This window comes from Malania oleifera, chromosome 4 (assembly GCF_029873635.1).
Source record: "Malania oleifera isolate guangnan ecotype guangnan chromosome 4, ASM2987363v1, whole genome shotgun sequence".
Classification (NCBI taxonomy): Eukaryota; Viridiplantae; Streptophyta; class Magnoliopsida; order Santalales; family Ximeniaceae; genus Malania; species Malania oleifera.
Window position 1 is genome coordinate 53299679 of NC_080420.1, and position 12210 is coordinate 53311888.

The 12210-nt window shown below is 36.9% G+C and overlaps 1 non-coding gene across 1 annotated transcript; it reads left to right on the forward strand.

Moving 5' to 3' along the window:
- The first annotated feature begins 9794 nt into the window (after nt 1-9794).
- Nucleotides 9795-9900, forward strand: LOC131154677 (small nucleolar RNA R71). Its single transcript, XR_009136593.1, has one exon. It is a non-coding gene; the product is annotated as a small nucleolar RNA R71 (small nucleolar RNA).
- The last annotated feature ends 2310 nt before the right edge of the window (nt 9901-12210 follow it).

Below are 12210 nucleotides of genomic sequence, written 5' to 3' on the forward strand. Positions count from 1 at the left end.
AACTTTTAATTTAAGAGAGTACGTTGATTAATCATTTTCATAAATCTTGGTTAAAAGGAAGTGCACCAATATTCATATATACAGGGCTTTACTTAAACTCTAAGCTGAGTTTTGCAAACGCTGAATCAAGGAAGTGTTGTAGCTCATATAATTGGTTAAGTATTGTGTGTTTGAACGAGTATTTGATTGGTTGATTGTTATTGTTAAAGGTATTTGGCTTGTGTTGATATTGAGTGTGGATTGTGGTTGGTTTAATTAAAAATCAAATCATTCTTGTGTGTTTGCTAAACTTACAAACAGTTGTGAATTTGTAAAAAGATTTAAGAGAAACTTTTAAAAACCCAATTCACCCCCCTCTTAGGAGTACACCTTAGTTTTCAATTAGTATTAGAGTTAAGTTATAGTAAATCTTAATTAGAAGCTATATAAAGGTCTAAATGGCGCACCTAGGTGCATCCCCTTTTGCTGAAAGCCAATCCTCAACTAGACCGTCTATTTTTTTGTGGTTTAAACTATACGTTTTGGAAACGAAGAATGAGAATCTATCTACAAACTATGGATTGGAAAGCATGGAAAGTTGTCACACATGGTGACTACATTCTTACTATATTAGTAGATGGTAAAGAAGTTCCTAAAGAAGAACGAGACTTGACTGATAATGACTATAAAATGATGTAAGTAAACTCAAGTGCCATGAATGCACTATATTGTGCTTTAGACGTTAATGAATTCAGTAGGGTCATGGTAGTAAGTCAGCTAAAGAAATATGGGATAAGTTAGAAGTAACCTATGAAGGAACTGTAGATGTTAGAGATAGTAGAATCGACATGCTCACTAGTGAGTATGAAGCTTGTAAGATGAATCCTGATGAAACTATCACTAGCATGTATACTAGGTTTACTCACATAATAAATTCCTTAAATGCTTTAGAGAAAAATTATTCAACATATGAAATGATTCAAAAAATCCCTAGAGGACTTCCTCCGATATGGGAACCTAAGGCCACAACAATCACGGAAGGAAGAAACCTAAAAAATACCTCCCTTGATGAGTTAATTGGATCCCTTCTCACATATAAGATGGCGATGAATGAAATAAATTCAGAGAACGATAATAAAAATAAGAAATCAATAGCTCTTAAGGCTGGCAAAGAAAGTTCTAGTGATGAAGATGAAGACAATGAATTAGATGATGAAGAACTAGCCTTTATTACTAAAAGACTTGATAAAATTTTCAGAAAGAATAGGAAATTCCCTCGAAAATTTAAAGAATCAAAAACTAACAAAGGAGAAATAAACATGAAAGAAACTAAGAATGAATCTCCTATGTGTTATAATTGCAAAAAGGTTGGACACATTAAATTTGATTGTCCACAATTGAAGAAAGACAAGAAGAAGAAAAATAAGGCAATGAAAGCCACATGGGATGATACAAGCTACAATGAATAGGAGAATGAATCAAGCGAACAAGAAGTCGCCAACATGTGCTTCATGGTGCACAATGCTGAGGTAAACTCTCACTATAGTTCATTGGAAGAATCTAGTGGAGATTCTTATAATGATTCATGTGATAGTATGCCCACATACAAAAAAATTCAAGCTGAATTATTTGCCTCACATAATAGATTCATTAAAGTAACTAAATGGAATATAGCTTTGAAGGAACAAAATGAAAATATTAAAAATCAGTTAGAATCCTCTAAATCAGCTGAAAAAGAAAAAAGAATCTCATATTGATGACCTAATGAAGAAAATAAACAACATGTCTCAAGAATTGGTCAAACTACAAGTAAACGATAAAAGCAAGAAAGACTTAGAAATAAGTGAACTTAAAAGTAAAATTGAAGATAAAGATAAGATCATTTACAATTTTACTAGAGGAAAAGAGAATTTTGAAAAGATTGTTGAACAACAAAGGATGATTAGTAATAAAGAAGGAATTGGTTACAATGGAATTGAAAACAAAAGGAAGAAGAACTTATTTATGGGATACTTTGTAAAAGAAGCAAAATACTATGCAAGTACATCCTTTACAAATATACATGAAAACACTACTTGCTACTTGTGTAGGAATAAGGGACATATAAAGTTTAATTGTCCACTTAAAAAGAAGTATGTCAAAATAAAAAATGAATGGAAAGTGAACACTAAAAATAGATGAATTAAAAAAAATTAAGAAGGTTTGGGTTCCAAAAGTAACATTGTAATTCCTTCGTTGTAGGTATGCTTTAGGACCACTCCATCAAAGGAAAAACGGTACTTGGACAGCGGGTGTTCAAGACATATGACCAGGGTTAGAACAAAGTTCACCACCCTAGTTCAAAAAGATGGAGGGTATGTGACCTTCAGTGACAACGCTAAAGGTAAAATCGTTGGGATTGGTAAAATAGGTAAAGAACCCTCCCTTACAATTAATGATGTTTTGTTAGTAGATGAATTAAAGCATAACCTTTTAAGCATAAGTCAACTTAGTGATAAAGGGTTTGACATAATCTTTAAGCAAGATAAGTGCATAGTTCGAAATCCAAGAAAATAAGAAGTGTTATTTAGAGCTTATTGAGTCAATAATGTATATTGTATAAACCTTGAAAACTTAATCTCCCAAGATGTAACATGCTTAGTTGCGTAAATGAAGTCAATTGGCTTTGGCATAGAAGACTAGGACATACAAGCATGGATCTATTATCAAACTTATCTAGAAAGAAGTTAGTCAAAGGTTTACCAAATATAAAATTCATAAAAGATAAAATTTGTGATGTTTGCCAACTTGGAAAGCATATTGAAACAAGTTTTAAAAACAAGATACATATCTCTACTAGTAAACCCTTAGAACTTATTCATTTAGATTTGTTTGGTTCTACTAGAACTCAAAGCATAGGAGGTAAGCAATATTCCTTTGTCATAGTTGATGACTACTCTAGGTTTACTTGGGTATTATTTTTAGCCTCCAAGGATGAATCTTGTAACATGTTAATAAATTTATGCAAGAAACTTCAAAATGAAAAAGTATATAGTGTTTCAAATATAAGAAGTGATCAAGGAAAAGAATTCAACAACAAAGAAGTTGAAAATTTTTGCAATGAATATGGAATTAATCATAATTTTTCAGCACCTAGAACTCCACAACAAAATGGAGTTGTTGAAAGAAAGAATAGAACTCTTCAAGAAATGGCAAGAATGATGCTAAATGAACATAATCTACCAAAATACTTTTGGGCTGAAGTGGTAAATACCGCATGCTATGTGATAAATAGAGTTTCAATAAGATCAAGTTTAAATAAAACTCCCTATAAACTTTGGAAAGGTAGAAGGCCTGACATTTCTTACTTTCATGTTTTTTGATGCAAATGTTTTGCATTAAATGATAAAGATGATTTAGGTAAATTTGATGCGAAAACAAATGAAGGTATATTCTTAGGGTATGCATTAAAGAGCAAACCATTTAGAATATACAATAAAAAACTCATAAAATTTTGGAATTAATTCATGTAACATTTGATGAAGAAAATCCATTCAATAAATCAATAAAAGGTGAAGAAGTTCAAACTACTCAAAAACTAGAAGACTTAGAAATAGTAGAAGCAAAAGAAGAAGAAAATGAAGTAAAATCAAATGATGATGCTGTAGAAAATACTGAATTACCCAAAGAATGGAAATATGTAAGAAATCATCTAAAAGATCAAATAATAGGAGAACCATCACAAGGTATAACTACAAGATCTTCTTTGAAAAATCTATGGAATCATTATGCTTTCTTATCTCAAGATGAACCAAAGAAAGTTGAAGAAGTTCTAAGTGATGATTCATGGATAATAGCCATACAAGAAGAATTAAATCAATTTGAAAGAAATAATGTATGGAAATTAGTTCCCAAACCATATAACCATTCAATCATTGGAACTAAGTGGGTATTTAGAAATAAAAAGGATGAAAATGAAATTGTGGTAAGAAATAAAGCTAAACTTGTTGCTCAAGGATACAACTAAGAAGAAGGAATAGAATATGATGAGACGTTTGCTCTCGTAGCTAGAATGGAAGCAATAAGAATGCTTTTAACTTATGCATCTCATAGAATTCAAATTGTATCAAATGGATGTAAAGAGTGCTTTTTTAAATGGTTTTATAAATGAAGAGGTATATGTAGCACAACGATCGGGCTTTGAAGACATTCAGAAACCTGATTATGTGTACAAGTTAACTAAGGCTTTATATGGTTTGAAACAAGCCGCTAGGGCTTGGTATGAAAGACTTAGTGGATTCTTACTAGAAAAGGGGTTTTCTAGAGGAAAGGTTGAGAGTACCTTATTTATCAAAACTAAGAAAGAAGACATGCTTATAATCCAAATTTATGTAGGTGATATCATATTTGGTACAACTAATGATAATCTATGTAAGGAATTTGCTAAATGTATGCAAGAGGAATTTGAAATGAGCATGATAGGAGAATTGAACTACTTCCTAGTACTACAAATCAAACAAGCAAAGAATAGAACTTTTATAAATCAATCCAAATATATAAAAGATATGCTTAAGAAATTCGACATGGAAAGTAGTAAGCCCATAGGTACCCCTATGAGTACTTCCATAAGCCTCGATAAAGATGAAAAAGAAAACCAGTAGATATGAAATATTATAGAGGTATGATAGGAAGTTTTTTATACCTAATAGCTAGTAGGCCAGACATATATTTAGCGTATGTATGTGTGCATGATTTCAATCAGCACCCAAAGAATCACATCAAATAGCTATAAAAAGAATCCTAAGGTACTTTATAGGTACAATTGATTAAGGACTTTGGTATCCTAAGGAGACCATATTCGAAATGATTAGTTATTCAGATGTCAATGATGCGGGTTGTAAGATTGATAGAAAAAGTACAAGTGGGACTTGTCACTTTCTAGGATGATCCCTAGTATCTTGGTTTTCTAAGAAACAAAACTTCGTAGCCTTATCCACCGTTGAAGCTGAGTATGTAGCAGCTAGGAGTTGTTGTGCACAAACCTTGTACATGAAACAATAATTAAAGGACTATAATCTAGAATATTTAGCCATACCAATTAACTGTGATAACACAAGTGCAATAAACATCTCTAAAAATCCAATATCACACTCAAAAACTAAACACATTGACATAAGACACCATTTTCTAAGAGATCATATATATAAAAAGAAGACATATTACTTGAATTTATAAATACAAATGACCAATGGGCGGACATTTTCACAAAACCCCTTCCCAAAGAGAGATTTATATCCATAAGAAGAGAACTAGGTTTGTTACATAGTAGGGAATTTGTTTAAGAAGAGTTAATGTTGAGTAAAAAGAGAATTTTTAAAAGATTAAGCGAGTCAGGCGACTGAGCTTGGAAGCTCAGGTGACTGAGTAGTGTAAATTGAAGGATCAGGTGCCTGAGCCATCAGACCTCAGGCGACTGATGTGCTACTGCTTGCTGAAAAATTAATTTCATAAATTATCAGGCGACTGAGCCAAATATTTAGGCGCTTGAACTCATGGGTCCTATATATGTTTAGCACTAAAAACCCTAACTTTTCAAATTCCAGGCTACTAAGCCCTACTCCATCACTCATTGAGGCTCCTACTCTTGTTTACCTTTGATTACAAATTCCAATTACCTTGAATCAAAGACCTCCCAATCACTCTCCTACACCTTTTTCGACGATTTCTAGGGTTTCACTTGGCTAGTTCATTTGATCCTTCAAAATCAAAGATGTCGTGCACCAAAACTACGACAAACCGAGGTCATTTTTTAGATGGATCTTTTCACATTTTCTCAGAGCAAGTGTATATTTTTGTTGTTTTTCTTTTTCTCTGCTCAAGTTTCTTTTTCTCTTGTGTGGTCAGCTAAAACAAACATCACGTTCTTATACTATCTTCATGTTTTCCAATGGGAGTGTAGCTCAAAATGATTCCATGGAAAAAGTTAGTCTCTAGGGTTGGCTTAACCTTTCTATCTTAAGTAAGTTACAAGACCTAGATTTATATCTCCCCACTTGATGTCACCTCTAGGCTGGCAAATACAAGAACAAAGACTAGTTTGCAAAGTAAATCTAGTAAAAGGAGGATAGTTGAGTTTTGTAAACTCAGAGTTTGACGTCAACAACTCGAGAAATGAACAAATGGCTCAAATACCTCAAAAGGTGTCATAGTCACCACGGTTGTTCTCTTAGTATTCTCAAAAACCCTAAGTGTTACAAATCATGTGCAAGTGTGTTCTTAGCCCCATGAAATACCATGTAAATACAAGAGTTTACATTGTAATATTAACCCAAACAACTTACTTGGTTAATTACTTAGAGTAATGTCAGGTTGTCAGCCATGTTATGCAAATTTTATACCACTGATTTACTACATTATTGGTGAGTATAGTGAAATCATATAATTAGAAAGTTTATGCATGTAACTTTAGGTTATATGGGTGTATGTATAAGGTATAAAATATGTTAGCATGGTTCCCTGGAATTTGATTGCAAAAAATTATTTATTTATTTATTTTAAATTGTGTCATTTGTGTGGATGAAATAATGCCATGCAGTGTACTACCCCCTACCCCTAACTTACAACTTCAGTGTCCTCACTGAAGTGTTGAAGGAGAATAGGATCCAGGCAAGGGACAAGACAGTGCACGGTGCCAAGAAGAGCAAACAGTGCCCTGCAAAATATAATACCCAAAATAATCATGAAAGCAAGAAGATACTATAGCACAAAAGACATTTGCATTCCAAAATCACCATGTACAATTCAGTAAAGAGGTACAAAATATTAGACAAATGCATTGTTAGTACGACTCCAACAAAAGCATGGTGTGGGCAAAAACAAAAATCAGTTGTGATAAGGGAGGATCATTGTTCTTCAGATGTCGAATCTGAATTTGAAATGAGGAACGAATTGTCAGTGGAACAACCAGGGTTAGTATGGTTGGCTATAGCTCGAACCACCTTTCTGAGTGCCTCAACTAGGGTGTCCCAAATCATGGGGCTCAGAGTGGTGGGTGGTACAAAAGCCGGCATGGGCAAGACTATGTAAGGTACTCATGGCTTCCGCCCTAAACGCATTGTTCGTCTGGTAGAGGAGGCACTTTGCTGATGCAACTTGGTTTGGCGAGCCTGAGACGAAGTGTTGGAGGGCTGGCCGTGCTCCGCCTTGATCTTGGTACCCAAGCACAGCTCCATTGATGTTGGGTGTGTGGCTCAGGAAAGGGACGAGATGAGGAGGAAGGAAGGGCTAAGCCATGAAGTAGTGATGTGAGCCAAAGGTGCTGGCCGAAGTTTGACATAACTGTCGGACAGGTGGTAGGGAAGCGGAGGTGGGGGTTGGACACGTGTGACTAGGGTTCTATGGTGATCGACGAGGATTGACTAGGAGGGAACAATGGCGGGAGTTGAAATGTTAGGAATGAAACCAGATTTTAAATGAAGTTAACTTGGTCGACTAGGGCACACCAGTGCGTAGTGCTAGTCGCCGCCATCATCAAGCCTTGCAGTATTTCAGGTCCTGGTAAAGTGTAAGGAATGGACCTGGTTGCCCATATTTATGATGGTCGCCCTCCACTTATCCTAAATCCTACTTTAAAGGCACTAAACCCTACTTAATCTACTCTAAACATTCCATGAACTAAAGAAAAGGTGAAAAACTATTAGGTTGCCTCTCGGAAGCGCTAAGTGTACTGTCTTCAGCCAGACATTTATCGGGTTGCCTCCCAAAAATGTTAAGTTTACCATCTTCAGTCGGACACTTTGAAGCTCATTTTGAACTCATCCTAGTTCCCAGCTAACATTGGTTTCTCTCGTTTCTTCCTCACACCCGAGATTGCATACCTCCAACTTAATTTTAGATTTGGGGTCCCAATCATGTTTTAGCATAGATTACTCAAGAGAATCCTCAAATTCAGCATGGGTAGGGCTGTCAAGCTACAGTATAATTTCCCAAGGGTGTTTTTATAGCATTGAAGGAGTTGTTTCCCTAATAATTTTATCAATTACGTCTTTGTCCATAGCTTGGACGATGTTCAGAGGATGTTGGGAAGCATTAAATATATTTATCCTAAATTTCTTATGGCCCCATGAGATGTCCATAATCTCTATCCTACATTGAATGTAGGTGTTAACCCTGGGTAAGAATGTCGTTCCAAAAGGATAGGGATCAGGTTGGTAGAGGTCTCCATTTCTAAAATAATAAAGTCAACGGGTAATGGAAATCTCCCACCTTGACTACCACATCTTCTGCCACACCCTGGGTTGCTTAAGAGATTGATCAGTAAGGCATATGGAAACCGAGGTGGGTTGTAACACTCTTGGGTTGAGTTTCTCATAGGCCAAGTATGAAAGAATGTTCAAACTTGCTCCTAAATCTAGAAAGGCCCTATCGATGGTGTAATTACCAATTACACACAAGATATTAAGTGAGCCTAGGTCTTTTAGTTTAGGAACAAGGTACTTTACTATTATGGAACTCATATGCTTGGCCTACTTAACCAAACCATCCATGTGCACCCTTGATTCTGTCTCTTACGTTGAAAAGTCCCTTTGAAACTTTATGAATGCAAGTGATTGTTTCATATCATCAAGGAGAGACTTATACATTCATATTTTTTTAAACATGTGCCAGATGGACTCGATGGAAGCCGCTTTCCTAAATATAGAGGGTGCGAGTGAGGTTGCTGGATGTGACACTGAGTAGCTACGAAAATCCCTATAGGGGGCAAAGTGAGGTGTGGTTCTTCTGGTGGTGGGTGTGAGATTCAATGGTTTGTGTACCCAACTAGAGGAAGAGAGAGTACATGAATCCACGTTAGGTACTTCCAATTTTTCATCTTGGGTCTCCCCCGTGCTCAGTTGCTCCTCACCTTGTTTGGCTGTCATCCTTCTATTTTGAGATATGGTTACCACCTGGACGTACTCAGAGTATGATGAGGGTCCAACATCCAATTCACATTCTACCCCATACTACCCTTTTGGATTTACTATGGGCTAACTTGGTAACTTACCCTCATCCCTTCGACTTAAAGCAGCAGCTAGCTATCCCTTGGCGGTTTCTACCATTGCAATAGATTGGGAATGGGAGTGAAGGAGTCCACTTGACGGTCAGCTTCAATTTGCTTAAGCGTTGTCAACATTGTCTCTTAGAATGAATCATATTTAGATTAAGGTGAAGGCGGATGCTAAATGGTTAAAGGTCAAGGGGTTGAGTTCAGATGGTTTTGGAAATTTTGATATAGGCATAGAGGCACAACATTAGGGTTTTGTTGAGGTCTTTCGCTTTGAAAACCCGGAGCTTGCGGCCTCCAAGAGAGGTTAGGATGTTGTTTCCACCCGGGATTGTAGGTATTCGAATAACGGTCGTTAGATGGCTTATCATACCAATTGTGAGTGGCCTTTACTTCCTCTTGCACAAGCTCAAGCTAGGAATGTGCGTGAGGGCAATTGTAACATGTATAGGAAGGGTCGGAGCAGATTGCACAAACCTCTGCACACGCTATTGTCTACGGTCCTAAGGACAAACATTGATCTAACTTTTTAGATATGGCATGCAAGGTTGGGGCTAGGTCTTGGCCAGTGGCCAACTCATAAATTCCTTTTGGTTTGGAATTTGATGGATTAGGTAGTCTACGAGTGGCAGTCATGTGCTTCTAAGAATTTTCTGCTAGATTTTCAAAGAGAATCCAAGCCTCATTCTCATGCTTAGTGAGGAAAGTACCTCCACACGATGCATCAACCATAAACCTATCTTACTCAACCAACCCTTTGTAGAAAGTTTGGACTAATTGCCACTTGGGGACCTGGTGATGTGGGCATTTACGGAGCAGGTCCCTAAAGCGCTCCAACCTCTCGAAAAAGAGTTCCCCATCCATTTGTGAGAAACTTGTGGTGGCTTTCTAAAGTTGGTTAGTCTTCCCGACTGGGAAGTACTTTTTAATAAATTCATGTTGCATGGTGACCCAGTTGGTCACCGAGTTCGATTCAAAGGACATTAGCCAATATTTGGCTTTATCCTTTAGAGAAAATGGGAAAAGCCTAAGACGAAGAGCATCATCACTAAAATTAGGGATGCATATGGTGGAACAGATTTCCAAGCACTTATCTATATGCTGATAAGGATTTTCAGTAGAATTCCCATGAAAGTTGGGTAGCATCGAGATGATTGAAGTCTTAATCTCAAATTGGGCCGCCTGAACATTTGGGAATCGGATGCAGGATGGCGAAGTGTATGCATTACGCACAAAGTAGTCCCTAAGAGGCAACAAGTGTTGCTCTCCCACCACACGTAGGTGAGGAGCATGGGGTTCCAAGATTTGTTTGGCGGGAATCAGTGGGTTATCTTCGGCCATTGCTTTTAGTTTAGAAGACTCATCTTTCTTCGGATTAAAGATAGGTTTCCTAAGAGACCTACGGGATTTTTCAATCTCAAGATCTATGGGAATTATCTCATGTTCTAAAGAATGCAAACCAAACATACACACGTATAAGCACACAGATTCAGACTTCAAAAACAAAAAAACAAAAAAAATAAAGAAAATAGAAATTATGAAAGTGAAAACAAAAGGAAAGCAAATCAAAAGAACTAGGCAACAATACTCTAAAGCGAAAGTTGGCTTATAACCGTAGCCAAGTCCCTGGCAACGACGCCAAAATTTGGTAGGCTCGCCAAGGCTTGGGTCCTTAACTACCAAAAATAATATTTATAAACCTAACTATCCCAAGTTTAAGAGAAATTGAGTAAGTCGGGTATCGATCCATAGAGGACTTGAAGCGCAGTTAGTAAACCACTTCCAAGTTAGTTTATTATGGCCTTGTTATGAAAAAGAAGTAAAAGGTGATGTTTTGCAATGGTGGATGTTTCTGACTATTGGAAAGATTAAATGAAAGAAAGTAAATATACACTACAAGAAAGCAAGAAAATTTAAGAGTTACCCTAATCCTACAAAGAAATACTTTGGTTCGAATCAAACGCCAAACGTCATGCCTCTATCTACATTCATCCAGACTTCCATAGAAGTGCTAACCTGAGTGGGCCAAACTGGGAGAGGGGTGATTGAGGGCACAAGGTAGCAAGGGTGCACCAACCATCCAAAGCACGATTGGGAACCAGAACAATGAGCGAACACCTCCGCGGTTCCATAGCCAACTATTTCCCTTTGACTGATACGCAGAAGTGCTTATCCTTATCTGTAATCCTTCATCAAACACACAGCAGGTAAATGGAAAGCAGTAAAAGAAAGCATGTAAATGAAAGCAAGAGCAAAAAGATCATCCCTTTATTATTCAAAATGTCTATCACTAATGTTAGGAATTATAAACGGAGTGATCATGTAATATACATGGATAGCACACGAATGCCGCCAGTTGTCACATGCCGACATGCTCTTTATGCACACACCGAAATAGGAATTGACACATATGCTACTCTTAATCTATCTTGGCTCTCAACGACATCTTAAGTCTATCACTAACCTAAGAGAGGCCAAAGAGAAACCCAGAGCTCATTTTAATGGCAAATATTTATAGGCTCTAGGGTTTACAAAGTTTGTTTTGCAATTTAGGAAGGTTTGTAGAAAATCTCGCGCAAAAGATCGTTACTGTCGACCAAGTCGCTCCTTCATCATTCTTGTGCATGCCCTGGTCGAGACCCACAGGAAGCCATGGATTTGAATCTCCAATACCTTTGACTTCATCGCGCCTTAGGGTCTTGATGGTCAAGTTGATGGTCGAGACTTGCAACATCTCGTTCTTCAAGAAATCTCAGTATCTCGATATAGTCGTCCCTAAAGGTCTCCTAGTCGAACACTTCATCGAGACTCTCAGTACTTCTAAATTTCAATTTTGTCTCAGCATCTCAATGTAGTCGCCCCAGTGGTTCACTTGGTCGAGCACTTGGTCAAACCTTGCAGCTTCTGATCTCAATCTAAACCTTGGAGTTTGCGGTGGAAGACCAAGTCGCCCCTGTGATTTGCTGGTTGCACCACAAGGTTGAGCATCATCTTATTGTCCATTTAGGCTTTGAAGCTTCTGGAGCTTGGCTAACCATCTGAATTCAAGCTTTGAGTCCTCCAAATTCTTCTTAGCTTCTTGTAATGCTTAACTCCACGGTTTTTTCCTATTTTTCGTAAAAATAAAAACAAACCTTGCATAGCTCTGAACAATAATAACTCTGGGTAAATATATAATAAAATTAGGATAAGCATAGGTAAATGAG